The sequence below is a fragment of the Condylura cristata genome, unplaced genomic scaffold (genome assembly GCF_000260355.1).
Source record: "Condylura cristata isolate star-nosed mole 26May11 unplaced genomic scaffold, ConCri1.0 scaffold00015, whole genome shotgun sequence".
In the NCBI taxonomy this organism is placed as follows: domain Eukaryota; kingdom Metazoa; phylum Chordata; class Mammalia; order Eulipotyphla; family Talpidae; genus Condylura; species Condylura cristata.
In genome coordinates, this window is record NW_004567116.1 from 13,582,325 (window position 1) to 13,600,122 (window position 17,798).

The window sequence follows — 17,798 nt, forward strand, 5'->3', positions numbered from 1 at the left end:
TTTTTTTTTTTTAAAGAAAAACACTGCTTAACTTGGCCAGTGCATAAAGAACACATATGTATATTGCTTGCCTATTGTTTGTGTCTCCAGATAAGACCTTTGTCTCAGCTTTAAAAAATAATTAAAAATAGTGATTGGGATCTTTAGCTTAGAGAATGACCATAGTATGTATGTCTTCTCACACACACACATACACACACATACACATATATATCTTACACATATACACACACACTACTAAAGAACAACTCAGGTATTTATGCACCAAGAGTATAAGATCTTCAAATAATCTGATTGTTTTAGTCTTTCTTCTGTCACTTTCTTTGCTTTCATTCCCTACTATAATGATATCTACGTTAATATTGCAATTTTTTAATGTTGAAAGACTACTTTTACCTGATAATGTGGTAAGTTAATGGATTTTGCAAGAAAGATAGGTATAAAATGTCAACAATAGATAAATACTGTATATATTCAAGAGACTGCCTCACCAGAGTTCTGATATACATCTGTTAATATCTCACCCTAAATACAAAAAGCTATTTCTTTTAGGAAATCAGGTGATATTTGAGTTTAGCTGACAATGTAACCTAGCAATTCTGTGTTGCTTTGCATAGAATCTAGTGTTTTTTATTTTAACACATCAGCAAAATGTGGATCTATGCTATGAATAAGGTACATCTAGCACAAGGCAATATTAATATTATTGGAAAAATTCCTTTCATTGAACTAACAAGTGACATTCTTCAACGAAAATACAAATTAATTATAAGCAATTACAAGCTAGCTCAACCATTCACTTGGTAGATGGTGCATGCCCATGTTGTGCCAGGAACTTGGGACCAGCAACGACACTAGGGTGGGAAATTAAAAGAAACAACCTGCACTAGTCTACCAGTTTCACCTCTTCTAGAGTATTACAATAATGCATCTAAGTGATTAATCTGGTACATGAAACATTTTCTTCCAATTTCTAAAAAAAAAAAAAAAAAAAGGGTGGGGGTAGTCACCAGAATAGTATGAACATGGCTTCTTACTCCTTAATATAGAACCATGTTATAAAGGCAGTGTTGACTGAGGAAAATATTCCCCATATATTTTTTCTGGAATTCTTAAGGCTTCCTCATCTTTTCAGTATGTTGAGGCCTTGGTGAGACCAGTTTTTAATACCCTTAACTTGTTTCATTTTCCTTGTTCCTAGTGACATAGTTTTAAAATATGCTAGACAGACAACAATGTGAATTTTAGCATCTCTCTTTCTACTCAAGAACCTGTAGAAAATTACTTAAGAACTGGGATTTTTGCCAGGACTGATCATGGATTTGATTTGTTACCCATTGAAGGCACTGCCTCAGCGGACCTCTATTATAAGAGCTCCCACTCATGCCTGTCTCCTGCATCATCCTCAGTGCTATTATATTTATTTTTATGTGGAAGAGCAGAAATGAAAGTCTCACTGCTATGAAGCTATTGTGGCACCTGTCCCCCAGCAGGGATCTGACCCACATGGTGCAGCAGACCACCCCAGTCTCACCTGCTGCTCCCTACATCAGCGTACTTCAGTAGGTCTGCCTGTTCTGCTCCCCACTTTGTGTCTGATCCTCTCAACCCTTGTACCTCTGGCCTCTACCCCAGTTCTTTTATGCATAAATAAATTTTGAAAATCTTTAAAAATGAAGCATATTTATTTGGATATCTCTGTTGCATGGTGGTGATGATGATGATTTTCTTTGAATTCACATTTAAGATCTCAAAAAGATGGAATCCATACTGTCTTTAGACAATCAATGATGCAAGGATTTATGTGAAACAGTGAAAATTTTCAGTGTTTGTGATAACTAATTTATGTATCAACTTCATGGGAGTACAGGTTCCCCAGATGTTAAAGCAAACATTATATTCTGTGTTTTCTTGTGAGAGTGATTTTTGATATTATCATTCCATTGGTAGATTGGGTAAAACACATTAACTTCCTCCTATGGACTGCTTCATCTCAGCATTTGGAGGCCTGAAACAAAGAGGCCTTTGTTGAGAAACAGAGGGTTCCTTCTGCCTGACTGCTTTTGACTGGGGCATTAGTGTTTTTCTGTCTTCATCCTTGAGCGGAAATATCAGCTCCTGCTGACTCTGATGCTTGCAGATCTTCAGACTGGAACTGTATTGTGACCTCCAGCTTTGGGCTCACCCAGCAGATCTTAGAACCTGTCAACCTCTATAACTATATGAACCAATTCTTTACAATAAATCTCTTTTCTGGAGAGCCCTGCCTCACCCCTTGTCTTTTGAGGATTCCCAGACAGAATGTTATTGAATCTATCAATATATTGTAGAATTTTATCTAAGACACTATTGAGTCTTGTTTCTTTTTACCTTCCTATGGACCTTTAAATTATACTTAAAGAGGGCATAATGACACAAATGGAGCAAACATAGTACAAGATGCCAAGCATTACAGTATCAACAGATTATATCAGATGATTACTATAAATCTCTAAAGCATGCTTAGTTGTTTCCTAAAATGAATTTTCTTTTCTTCTGGGCACACAAATAGATTATATTTCCTCTCTCCCTGTATAGTTATGTGGATTCTTGTGGCTAAGTTCTGATCAATTAACTGCGAATGGAAATATTATGTGTCACTTTCAAGCTTAGCTTAAATAAACTTTCCATTTGAGCTGTTCATTTTCTTTTCCCCTTTTAACTGAATATGACGTAGCTTTCCCCTAAGGTAAACACTTTAACCAGATAAAGTACCTATAATTACACCTGGAAAAAATCATCCATGCTACCCCTCATGCTCTATTTCTACTTACCAGGAATATCTAACTTGAAATCTTACATGAGAGAAAAATAAACTTCAATTGAGGTTGGGCTGTAATATATTTTGGGTTTGTTATTATTGTTGCCACAGCATAGCCTACAAATAACTAATCTCTTGCTGAGGAGTACATTGAAATAGGTGAGAATTACAATAATACAGGTAAAATCCATTATACAGCATTACTTTGCAAGGTTTAAATATTCATATTTTAATGCAGACTATAACAACGAAAAGAAAATATTTTTCTTTTATATAATACATATTGGCTGTTTCATATATACAGCATTTTATGCTTAGTACTATATTGAGTGTTTAGTATAGAAATAGTTACTATTCTGAAGAGCCCACCTTCAAAAATCACAATTCATCCACGTTTCATCTATATATTTCAATCACCTGTTACCTATGGGAAATGCTATTATTAGCTTTGAATCAATGAATGATCCAGGTAGGAATAAATAGCAAATCAACAATACATGCTATATTTTAGAGAAAAGGTATTTCACTTGGCTGAACCGAACAAAGAAAGTCAAGGTGGATATGACATTTAGATTATTAGAGAGAGAGAGAGGGAAAGAGAAAGAGGGAAAGACATTCACAGTTAGAGATGTATGTAGGGATGCTTGTCTGGACAGCAGAAGAGAGAAACTGAAATAAGTGTAAATATAATAAGTCAGGGAATATCCCATCCTGATCAGATTTGTAGGTTCACACAGGTAAGTCATCAGAACCCAGGAAGAACTGATGCTTAGTGCTGCTTGGATGTGAGATTATTTGTGAGTTTCCTAAGGATTTTAGCATTTACTCTGTAGTTAAAAAGAAAGCCATTAAAATAATCCAATTAAATAAAAAATGAGATGATTATTCTAGGGAGCCTGTTTTGAATAAAAAGTTTAATTTTAAAAATGAGATGTTCTGCCTTGAGTCTTCACATTTTTAATGACTATTTCATTTTCAGAGGGTATTCCACAGCAAGCTTTGAAATTCAGTGGAATAAAACTTCTGGATCAAATGTACAAGAGCCTTCAAAAAGAGTAGAAAAGGGCCCTAATCATTTCCAAATTCTTAGATGCACAGTCTATCAACTTTTTTTTTTTATGCTTTCAGAACACTGCAAAAACGATTTAACTTGCTTTTAGAAGAAGTGTTGAGAAGAGCATTTTCTTTTAATCTGACAGATGCACCCTTTTGTTTAGGTGATGGATTCAGGACTGTCCAGCAGGAGTCTGTTCACTGTGGTAGCAAATTGCTAAGAGCTCTGTTGTAGCTTTCCACCTCATTACATTTCTCCTCTGTGCGCTCACCTATTAGAATGCCTGATCCCACCCCAAAACTGCCAGTTTTGCTATCCCATAATAATTCATACCACTACCTCTATAACAATAGCAATGATATCTTTAATAATAACTTTAATGCCAGCTTAAGTTTATGTTCTTAAGTATTGTCAAGCAAATGGTGTTTTACTGTTTAGTGTTTATAATAAATGTTAATGTTTATTGTATACTGCTCAAAGACTGACCTTGAATCCAAGGGACAAAAGTCAGCAACCCAATATTGTATGAACAAAGAGAAAAATACTGCTGGGATATCAACAAAACCATGTTGAAATGTATACCAGTGATAGAGAACCTTTATAATGGAAAGAGTGAGAGGAAATCAATCATGTCTGAAGTTTCTGATTGGATAGTAAAAAATGCAAATCCCTAATAAAAGTAATTAGGACACTGCAAATTAGTCTTACTTGCAAACTCAGTTATGACAACAAACTAAAAAGGACTTTGCAGTGACAGCATAGATGAAGGAAATCTACAAGAGAATGAATATATCAGGTTTTAAAGTTCAAACTTGAGCCCACTTACAAACAGGACACTTTAAAAAATACATTTTTTGTGTGTGTACACATTTTCTGTTCCACTGTCAAACAAAACAAAACAAAACATAATGAAACACCGCAAAAAGATATCAAGCCAATCCAGGTTTCAAAAGATAAATAGCAGATATTGATGTGAAACTTTGTGGAGTTTTCCAAGTATGCTATCCTCGCCATCCTTAAACAAATGTTTGCAAAATAGTCACATCAATACGGTCTCTTAAGAATGGCACAATTAAAGCACGTGTCATTAGGTAATAAAAGTCTAGACTGAGAATTACAGGAGCTCCGAAGGTCAGAAGACTTGCAAAGTAAAAGCATCAGACACAATGCAGCCAAGCCATAGCAGCGTTTCAATAGATGGCACTCTTCTCCCTGCTTTGAGCTCATTCCTCAAAATGGCTGAGTCCAGGTCTGCAAGAGAGTGCTGGATTCTCTCACCTCTTCAGTTTTTATCTCCTGTCATCCAGTTATGTTTAAGTAGGTGATTCAACCCAGGAAACTAACAACGTATGAATGACTGAATATGCCATTTTCTCCGAGTCCCTATTCTTTCTAAAATGTGTTCTCAGGCTGGAAGGCTGCCCCCTAACTATTTCTCCTCACCTTGGACAGAATATCTACAGCTGATATACTATATACTGTATATATACACATCTAATGCATCCACAGTAGAGAGTCTGTGCTCTTTCTTGCTGCTCCTGTACTATCAGGTGTGTAAAAGAATTCTCACCTGTATCATGCACACATGTTATATATTACACATATATGTATATATTCTGTAGACATGCTAATCATATCTTTTTCCTCCAAGGGAAGATGCATTTCAAAGGAGAAATGACTGTGTGCTTGACAGCAATCACATAAATCACATTTTCTAAATATTTTATGGATGCATAAACTAACCTAAATGGTAGGGTATTTTCCAAATTCTATTTATACATCCATGGAACCTCTCGATGCTTTATCTCATATGCAATCCCAGCTCTGTTGAGCTTGCTTGTTACTTTTCTAGGCTACTTTAATTCATCTTTGTGTGTGTTTTACTTTTTTTTGTTGCTTTGTTGCCATTTTAAGTTGATAGTCTTAGTGATCTGATTATATTTTTGCTTGATAGGGTTTTTTTTTTTTTCTGTTTGTTTTTACCATTCTAGTCAAATAGTTTTTACAAAATAGAAAAAAAAATTAGATGGTAGAGAGTCCTAATTTAAATCAAACTTAACTTTTAAGTGAGAGACAAGTTCATTACATGATTCTGCTATAGACCCTAAATGACTTGATAAAAGTTAATTCTTTGTTCTTTCATTTCCTCAATTGCAAAAGAAGGATAAATATACTGACCCAACAATGTAAATAAGAGATGTCATATTATGTGTATAATATTTTCAGATAGTGTTCAAAGTATTCTGTTCTTGTTATTATTATTTGTGCTATTTTTAAAGATTTATTTGTATTTATTTATGCATATAAGAACTGGGGTGTAGACCAGAGATGCATGGGTAAGAGAATTTACCAGAGACAAAGTGAGAGAAAAATGGCAAATTTCCTGACATACACTGTTACAGAGAGCAGTGGGCAAGACAGGAGAAGTCTGCTGAGCCATGTTGATCACCTCCCTGGCAGGGGATCAAACTCAGGCTATAGATGTAAGAGCACTGAGACTTAACTCCTACACCACCAGGGAGCAACTATTATTACTTTTAATTCTCTATTCCTCTCATTGGAATAAGTAGAAGCTGATTTTGAAAGACCTAAAGTTAAATATATATATATATGTATATATATATGAAAGTCAACATTAAACATAAGGGGATGAGGCACCCCTTAAATATTCATTCCAGCAAAAGTGGTGTGTGTGTATGTATTTACTCTGTGTGTGTGTGCATATATGTATGTATGTATGTATGTATGTATGTGTATATATATATATATATATACTGTATGTGTGTGTGTATATATATATATATACACATTTATATTTATATTACAGTCTTTTCAGTAGCCTTAAATATATACAGGTAACGAAGAAGCATTTACTGAAGAAAATCTACTTAAATGTCATAAAGGGAGTCGTGGGGGTCAGGCTTTCTTTGTATCAGCATTTACACCTTCAATCCTCCCTTTTCAGATCCATGAGGCACAAACTATAATCTAGGAAAGTTGTATTTCAAAAATGAATAGATACCTATCAGATAAATGAAAACAGAATTTTTTGCTAACAGCTCGACCTTAGAAAAAAATATAATGAAATTTTTCTCGGGGTGAGATTACTGACATTCGAGGGTACAATCAAAGTCAGTCCATATTCATGCTTAAGTATCAGTAAACACTTTGTCAAAGAGAAACATAAAAATAAATAAACAAAACCATATTTGTTACAATGACCCATTTTATAGAGGGGAAAGTGTGGTCCAGTGGCCTTAAGAGACTGACCAAACCACACATTTATCTATGGATAAAATATGTTCAGGAATCCAATTTGGTGACTTTACACATCAGTTATTTATATTGCATAACTGTGGTTATTGGTGTCTAAAGTAGAATTCTGTTGACTATGAACAATTTGTAGAAAACAACATATCACAAATTGCTTTTAAATTCTGGATTTTTTTTTTAACTTCTCTGTTACAGGTTGAATTGGGTTCCCACACCCCCTCACCATCATATATTGAAACCCTAACTCCCAATAATTCAGAATGTAACTATATTTAGATATGGCACTTTTAAAAGATAATTAAGTTAAAATGAGACTTTTAGGATGAACTCTAATCCAATTTTACTGGTATCCTTAGAGAAGTTGGATAGGCAAAAGAAGGTGAAGACTCATCTAGACATATCATCACCATAACATTAAGAAACAAAGCAAAAGTAAAAATAATAATAATAATTCCCCCTAACACCGGCTTATCAAATTAGATAGTCTTAATAAAATTGGGGTGGGGAACAGGCAGCTTTTGCATTTTTTTTTCTGAATTATCTAATGTGATGGCAAAACCGACTTTGAATAGGATATTGTACAAAGTGAATTCAGCTACTGCTCAAAATTGATTTCATCCATATTGTTCTGCTATTCTTTTTTAAAAAGAAGGCTGCTTTCGCTGTGATTGCTAGTTTCTTCTGTGCCTTTTTCTAAAGTAAGGATAGAGATAGCATGAACTTTAGTCTCAAACACACTCTTGTTTCTTCCTTTACTGTCCCAATTCTGTGTTTGCTACAGTGGAGCCTCTTCTAAAAGGGAGAGAGCAATGGGAAGTAGATGCACAGCTGTTCTGTGTCTACCATGCTTAAGCGGCTGTTTTATACTCTTTTGCAAACAAGTATCTCATACTGTATGATTTTTTGGTAATGTAGATACAGCCTTTCTGATCTAACTTTCTAAAAAATGAATTTATACAAGAACTGGGGTTCAGGGCCAGAGATGTGGGGATGAGTGTGGTATGGCTGTATGCACCTGAAGAGGTGGGGGTCCTTTGTTTCCGATTAATATACAGTGTCACAAACCAACGTTACCATAATGAGAGAATATTTAAATATGAACACTATTCGTCTATTCTCCTTTTAATGGGTATTAATTTTGTTGTTGTTGTCTGGTTATTTTTATTCCCCTCACTGTCCTTTCATTGCATGGCAGAAGTCATGCATGATGATTTTTGTTTCTGTGTATGAATGTGTTTGTGTACACACACATTTAATAGAAAGTTAGGGAGGAGAGAAGGAGTGTGATAATATGTGTATATATTTATTTTCCTTGGCTAAATACCAAAAAGAAAAATGACTGGGTACTTGGATAGGGGTATATTTTACTTTCTAAGTGTATTGATTACCAATTTCTTTATAGCACATTCATCTAAAATATAGTGGCTTAAAAAATAAAATGTAGTAGCTCTCAGCAACAAACACTATCTCACCATTTATTTGGGGGAAAAGGATCTAAGCGTTACTTGACCGGGTTTGTATGAGTTATAAAGGCTGAAACCATGGGTTTAAGTCCCCTGAAAGGTTGAGACAGTAGGAGTGGTAAATCCAAACACAAACTTACTCATGTGACTGCTGGCAACATGTTGTTCTTTCTAGCAGCTGGTTGTAAACACGCTTCCTCCACCACTTCCTCCAAAGTGAAGACTCTAAGAGAAAGAGAGGTAAACCTAGTGAGTAGGGCAGAATTCAGGTCTTTCTGCACTATTTTTGCAGCCTGTGTATTAGAAGGAAGTTGTTAGTCCTTGTCACACTCATGGTGAGGGTATTAAATAGGATAAGCTTCATGGAAATGAAGATTCTGGTGTTTATTCTAAAGGTTACCAATTTTCACAGATACTGCTCAAAAACTTCCAAGATAATTGAATTATTCTGCACTCTAATCAACAACGAAAGAGGTTCTAATTACTCCACATATTCGCCATTATATATCTTTGATTATATTTAGTATCATTTTTTTTCAAAAGTGTTTTAAGTAGTTGTGAAATACCACTATGTCTCTTATTTTCATTTCTCTGATGAATAATAATTTTGAGCAACTTTTTCTTTGTTTAATGGCATTTTATATTTATTATTTTGGAAAGGTCTTTTTCGCCATCTTTAAGTTTATTCATTTTTTTATATTGCGGTTTAAAACTCTGAATATTTATACATGCTTAATACAAGTCTTTTTCCAGAAATTTATATCATGGCTAATTTCTCCTACATATGGTTTGCTCCTTCACAACCTTAATGAGTTCTTAGGTAAATAAATGTTTTCTTGTAATGATATTTATATTAATATCTTTCTCTTGTTATCATTTTTATATCTTAATAATTATTGCTTAGTCCAAGTTTGCAGAGTCCTCTTATTCTATTCCAGAAGCTTTGTAGTTTTATTATTCATGTGACCTCTCACATGTTTTAATATGTGATATTTGCAAATCAACACTCATGAATAAATTTATCTAATTGATTTCAGCATCATTTGTAGAAAAAAAAATTACATTTTCCCTTATAATAGTTCACTTCCAGCTATTTTATTTCTGATCTCTATTCTGTTCTACTGATTAAATATATATTTTACTTATGTCAATCCCATAATGACTTAATTATTGAAATTTGTAATCAGGTAGCATAAGTTTTCAACTTAGCTCATCTCTTTAAATCTTGTATTGACTGCTTAATGTCCTTGATTTTTCATTGGACATGTTAGAATCAGCTTGACAATTACCAACAATAAAACTCCTTTATATATTGATTATTGACTAATACCTAGTAAATAATTAATACTCTAATCTATAAATACAGTATATCTCTTCATTTATTGGTCATCATTTTTCCATCAGATCAATAATATTTTGTAATAACCAGAGTTTCATGTTGTACACAATTTTTGTTAAAATTATTCCTAAAATTTTATGAGTATTTGATGACATTTTACATTTCATTTTTTTTTAATTTTACCTTCAAATAGTTTATTAATAGTATGTAGTTACACAATAGATCTTTGTGTATTGGCTATACTCTGGTATCTTACAGAATTTATTCTTCAGTTATAATAGGTCTTTGCTATATATTTTAAAAATCTACACAATTATATCAATTAAAAATAGCAAGACTGGCCCTCCCTGGTGGCACAACAGGTTAGGAAGTAGTACTGCAAGCTAGCACAACCGCTTCAGTGTGACTTCAATCCTCAGCCCCAGAGGTGACCCACAGGTGTGGTAGATCTCTTTTGACCCACCCGCTGCTTCCCTCAGCAGTGGACTTTGTCGATCTGCCTGTTCTGCTCCCTACTCTGTCTCTGATGAATCCTCTCACCGCCCGCTCCTGCACCTCTGGCCTATACCCCAGTTCTGTGTGCATAAATAAATAAATATTAAAAAAAAAAAAAACAAGACAATTGTACTTCTTTCCAGATTTTCTATTTGCTTCTTGCTTTATAGTGCTAAGACACAATGTATGATGTAAATAGAAGTTCTTATAATTTAAGCAATCTCTAGAACTTAAGCAATCTCTAGAACTTTTAGATATGCTTTTTGCTCTAAATCTTAATAGGGATGTGTTTAATATTTCACCACTAAATTAATGTTAATTGTAGAGATTTTTAAACTTGTCCTTTATCACATTTATTAGTATACTCCCTTTTAAGAGTTTCTACTGGTAAGTTGAATTTTGTCTAATTATTGTTCTCTATCTGTTGACATAACTGTATGGATTGTTTCAACCTTAGTTAATGTGGTTAATTTCACAGGATAATTTAAGAATGTTAATAAACATTCTATTCATGAGCTTGATCTTGCTTGTTTACAATTATTTTACATATTTTGTGTATCACTAAGTTTAACTAGCTAGTATTTTGTTACAAATTTTTGTGTCTTTGTTCTTGCAGTATGCAGGTTCATAATATTCTTACTTATAATATTCTTTCTTTGTTATATATATATATATATGTTATATATATATAACTATATAGATATAAATTTTTCATTAGCTGAGTTGTTCTGTCCTAATGAAGTAAGCTTGGATGGATTCTTTCCATTTTGTCTTCTGGAAAAAACTTGTCTGAGACTATTCTTATTACATATTTTATATATGCATAAAAGAACACATTAGTGAAATCATATAGATTTGTAGTTTTCTTTATGGAAATCTATTAAATTATAAACTGAAGCTATTCAAAGGGTATAGATTTCTTAACTTTTCTATTTTCTGGTTTAATTTTTAGTGAATTAGTTTTCAAAATTTATTGACTATAGTATATACCATTCTTAATTCATTTGCCTATTTTTCCTATTATTTCTAATTATCTTATAATGTCTGTATGAGTTCTACTTTTTTTATATATATTTTTTATTGCCAATGTTTTGTGTGTTTTTTTTTTAAGTTCAGTAATAGCTCTTAAAAAATCCTAATTAAATTTGGATAATGAAGTTGTTGGCTGCTGAGTTATATTAGATATAATGTTAGATATAACATTGAATCCTTTTATGTATAAAGAAAGAAAGAAAAAAAAAACTTCTAAAAGCTTTGTGTCTTTTAATTTCCTGGACTGATTTTACAAATGAGTTCCAAAAAAGTCAAGTTCATGGAATCAAGTGATGCGTCACAGTTATGTCAGGATTATGCTCTTGTGTTTGCAAACATTATCAGCAAGTGCATAGCAGTAGCAGCAAGGAGAAGACATCATGCTGTGACTGGGAACTGGCACTCTGCTTCATCAGAACAAAGTCTTTGGAAGCTGGAACTTCAGTGCAGAGCTGATACGTGTTAATTTCAGAGAAGGAGAAAATGACATTGGGGCATTATGCTGACAATGGGATATCAGAAATGTGTCTCTTTTTACACCTCGAGTAGTAAAGAGAGGGAAATTTAAGTCTCAGAATTAGAATTGTTATAGGCATTTGAGTTATTAGCACTCATCTAAGTGGTTAGATAGAGAAAAGGTGCCAATTAAAATCAACCCCATGATAGTTTCTTAATAGATTTTTACAGAAAGATATAAAACATGATTTTGTGTGAATTCCAATCCCAATATCTTCTGTACCTCTAACTTTCGTTCTACCGGCAGGGCTAGCACCTCTGTGCTATGTCTTATATCTCTCTAATCACCACAACTATATGAGATAGCTATCATAATCCTATTTTTAAGTGAGCAAACTAAGCCTAAAAAACATCGAACGATTAGCCAAAGATTACAAGAGTCCAGGGGCACATTTAGGATTTTAACCACAGGTTTTCTCTCATTGCCTCTTTATTGTATGCCCTTAAAAGTTTGTTGTATTTTATTTATATAGAACTTCAATAGCAACTAGCCTATCTGTCTTGCTTATACTATATATAAACTCATCAAAACTATAGTTTCCAACACTGGCCATTTTAGCATTAGCTTACTTATGCTTTTCTAGTATCACACAGTATTTTTTTCCTATTTTTCTGTATAGACCAGTTGTAGCAAAGCAAGCCATTTATAGTTCCTGATTCTCATCAATACCTGACATAGTGAATATTTGTAACTGAAGTTATAAAAAAATTAAAGACAATCATCACCAAGTAATCATCAGGAATACTGCTTTGAATTAGATTTGAATTTACATATCACAATATCTCTTCAGATATATATACCACACCTCCCCCACCACAAAAAGCTTCCTACTCCTCCACATTCATTGGACCCCTTTCTTCTTTTGCTCCCCACCCCAACCTGCCCGCTCTATATCCTCTATTCTGTAGTCCTTGTCTAGTGTTTGTATTGGCTTAGCTTAGTCTGTTACATTTTCTTTGTTTGTTTCTTTAAATTACACGTTAGTGAACTAGTCTGGCCTTTTCCTTTCACCTTCTGACTTAGTTCACTTAGCATAATCCCCTCTAGTTCCATTCATGTTGTCATAAATGGCAAAAGTTCATCTCTTGGTATAGCTCAGTAGATTAGTTGCCTTAAAGAGTGCTCTACTGTGTATATGTAACACATTGTATTTATCCACTTATCTGTCATCAGGCACTTAGCTTGTTTCTATAACTTGGCTAGAGGAAAGAGTGCTACAGTGAATACAAAGTGCTTACTGCTCTTTGAATTAGTGTATTTACATGCTTTAGTTAAACACCGAGGAGTGGAATTTCTGGATCATCTAATATACTTATTTTTTTAAAAATAAACCACCCCTGGTGGTTCAAGGGATTAAGTCTCAGTACTATGAAGTTATCAGCAACCACTGCAGCATGAGTGTTATCCCTGGCCATAGAGCTGACCCACAGAGCCCAGTGGACCTCTCCTGTCTCATCTGCTGCTCCCCTCACCAGTATATTTCAGTAGATCCACCTGTTATGCTCCCCACTCTGTCTTTGGTAGATTCTCTGATACTTAAGTCTATGTAAGTACATATAAGTATATATTGAAACAGTGAAATAAAACTCAGCAAATAATACTTATGAGGTAATTTAAGAAATATACATCATGTCTGTCTAAATGAGAATCTTTAACTTAACAGTTAAAAATGCTTGCTTTGACATCATTCAGAGCTGGATTTAAGAACTGATTCTGTTTCTTACCATACTGAGTTACTTAATTATCTTTTCTTCTTTTTATATTATTCTAGGATGTTAGAATGCTGTGTTCCATGAACTTAGTGACAAACACTTTTTTATTTCACTTTTCGGTGGGTCAAGAGTCCATGGGCAGTTAGTCTAGCCTTCCGTTTAGTATCTTGTAAAACCGTTATCTCATCTGAGACTTGAAGTGTCTTTCAGGCTCCCTGCTAGCTGTCATAATTGAGTTTCCTATGAGAGTAAGTATAAAGCAACATCCAGAGGCCATCATTTCCTCCATGTGCTCCTTTCTACAACATAGCATTTGCTTCTCCAAGATCAACAGGAAATGCCCTTCCTGTACTCCAAAGAGCCATTCAGGATAATTCACCCTTGGATTAACTCGAAATCAACTGATTCAGAACATTGATTATATTTGCAAAATTCCTTTATTGTTCCATAAAGTTACCCTAATTCTAAGAAAAATTTCACCTTATTCTAGATCATACTCAAAGGGAAGGTATTATATAATGGTGGTGTGAGGTATGGGAAGTCATCTTAATATTCTGCTCACCAAATACCCAATTCATAATGCATTTATTTATAAAAATGGTGCTATAATTTTATACCATAATAGAAGAATTACATAAGAGAAAGAATTTTAACCTCACATATGGTGTCAAAAAAAAAAAAAAAGATGCTGCGTTATGGTTACTATGATTAATGTTATTAGTAATAGCAGTATTTGCTAAAACAAAACAAAACAAACCAAAAAACCCTGAAAAATATAGGTATAAGGCAACAGACCAAAATTTTATAAAGACAGAATTTTACTGGTTGGTGGCATGGGATCATGGATAAATGTTTCATTTTCTGATTATTGATATTAATGTTACTATAGTCTCTTATCTTTTGTATAATAGTAACACTGAGCATTTGCCATATTCCAGAGCACTACTATAATAAGTTAACTTCCTTAATATTTATGTAATACCATGGGTTTAATATTATGAGTATCTTTAGTTTACAACTGAAGAAGCTAAGAAGGTTAAATGTTATGCTCCAGGTCACCTAAATATTAAGCATCACAATCAAAATAGTAATGAAGATAGACTTGGACACTCCTTGTCCTTGCTTTTCTATTAACATGCATCATTTTCATTAAAAAAAACACACTGCCACTCACATATCATTTGGTAAAAGTAAAGCTATAGTAAAACAAGGATATTTCAAGTTTATTAATAAAGAGACAGAAACTGAGATTTGAGTTTCCTTGAATCTTTCTTTAGTCCCACTCTTTTTTAATATAGCCTTTGATAGTAGAGCTTCACACAGTTGGTGGGCCACTCGGTGGCCCCAGGACCTGCTGGAGACCGAACACTTCATAGACAGAGTGAAGTGGGCTATTCCTAGGACAGAAATCTGTGTTGGCCCAGCAGTTCAGAGCCTCCTCTCTGCTCTGAATTGGTTTTCTTCTCTCCAAAGGCTGTCCTTTCGTAGTCTATTTTTTTTCCTCCTTTGCAGGATCATTTTGCACAGAACTCCCACATAGATGTGTTTCATCTAAAAAACCTGTTCCCCTAACAAATGGTTCCCACCCAACCTAAGAGGAATCACCCAAGGTCTTTGACTGCCCGAAGCATTTTCTAGGTGGTTTTTGGAGGATGCCAGCAGAAACTCTTGGCATGTATGATGACCCCAGTTTGAAGAATGATGCTCTCTCATACCTTTCTGTGCATATTTCATGTGTTAGACAACAAAACAGATTTGGTCCTCTTTTCCAGATTGAGGCTCAGATGAATCCCCCTGACAACAATTGTTCAATGTTTGTTCATCCTTAGTTACTACTGTCAGAGAGAACCCTGCTTTCCCCTACAATTATTTTTTATTGCTTCCTGCATTGTTTGCTTTCTGACCTTTCCTTTGTCCTTTCTAAGTACAGATATTAAAATAAAAATACCAAGGCCAAATGCCTCTTTCTTGTTCCTGCACAGCCTGCTCTGATTCAGAATATTTTTTGGATTGGTCTTAAACAACGTGTGGGTGTTGGAGTGGGTGGAAGCAATGAAAGAAGAGATGAGGGGGCAGGAAAGGAACAGAGATGGCCCTCTCTTTTTCCTTTATTATCTTCTCGTCTTTCTTTTGTTTGCATGACATAGTCACAAAAACAGAGTGGGGTATTTATTAATTTAATCATTTGTTCATTCACTTCACCAGATATTTGCTGCACTGGGAAGTAGAACTAAAACAGTGGCAAATGAGGAAATAAAAAGCACTAGAGCTATAATCAAAAACCGTGGTTCTCCTTGGCATTTAAATTTAGTAATTTTGAAAGGTAGCAATTCGTAGAATATCCATCAGATATTTCTTGATGATCTACTTACTGCTGAGCCTAATGTTAATTTTTGAGGACATATTAGTGAACAATTTAGAGATAATCTTACTCATTAGGAAGAGTTGTTCAGAGAGCTATTTCATCTGTTTGATCCTTAATCAGATTGGTGCACTTTGAGGTTATAGCACACTTTTTTCTCCAATCCTGCATTATAGTTATTTCTGCTTAGAGGGCCACATTCAAATATAGACATGTTCAATAGAGCCCATCTGCTGCCAAGAGGTGTCCACTGATAGATACCCTTTACTTCTCTGATTGCAAATTATTTTTTATCTTACAACACTGAAGTCCATTGAGCAAATGGGTTGTAGAATAATTTGATTGGATACTAACTACATTATAGATTCTGCTATCCTTTTCTATTCCAGCAATGCCTGTATTACCTTCAGTTTTAAGCAAGAACAAAACAAAATTTAATTGTTTGATTTGAAGTGCAATGAAAATGAAGTATAACATGTATAAGCAGGCAGAGGGAAGATAATGTAGAGTAGACTGATAGCATATGTATCATTTGTGTCTGTAAACTAAAACCTAGACTGTGGTTAGCAAATAGAAAAGAGGGAGCTGGGATGATGAGACTCAAAGAGTTTTTAGCTACAGCAATCAAACAGGAAATAGGAGGATTCCAGATGGCCAAATGAGTACTGAAACTATCATTATTTGAAGACCACATGACACTATCTATCTACATAAAACCTGAATGACTCCACCAAATAGATATTAGAAACTATAAATGAATATAACAAACATGCCACAAAATCATCACACACAAATCTATTGCCTTTTTATATACAGATAATGAATGAAAAAAAATTCCATTCACAACCTCATCTGTAAGAATCAGGTCCTAGGAATTAATCAAAATAAGGAGGAAAAGGAGTCCTACAAGGAAAACTAGAATACTATACAAAAGGAAATCTAACATGCCACAAAGAGATGGAGAAGCAGTCAATGCTAATGAGGGGGAGGATCAACATACTCAAAATGATTATTCAGCAAAAGGTGATATGACAACTCAGAGCAACTACCATTAAAATATCAAGAACATTTTTCAAAGAAATGGAGTAAGAGATTAAATTTTATATGTAACTATAAAAACCTGAATAGCTAAAGCAACTATGAGAAACAGGGAACAAAATTGACATATCATGTTACCTAACTATATAAGAAAGCAGCTGTGATTAAAATAATATGACATTGGACCAGTGTGGCAAGAATATATATTCAAAAACACACTCTCACCATATGATCCAGCAATCACACTCCTTATATATTTTCAAAGGAGTTAAAAAACATTTGTCCACAAAAAAATACCTGCACAGTAAGTTGTAGTTTGGTATATCTGGAAAATGGAACATTATTCAAGACTAAAAATTAAAAAATGACTATTAAGCCATAGAAAGACAAAGGAAAATGTTATTTTTAAATTGTCTTTTTTTGAAGGAATATTATTTTAAAACACATTATATATGATGTAATATTATATAGGGATGTAAAATCACTCCACTTCAGATATACATATATATACCATACTATACCCACCACCAAAGCACCCATCTGAATAGGCCGTATGGTATATATATCCAACTGTGTGAGATCCTGAAAAATCAAAGTTATGATGACAGTAAAAAGATAAGTTATTGAGGCCCTCCCTGGTGGCGCAGCGGGTTAAAGCACAGCACTGAGAATCTAAAAGCCACCTCCGCATGAGTTCGATTCCCGCCTGCCCC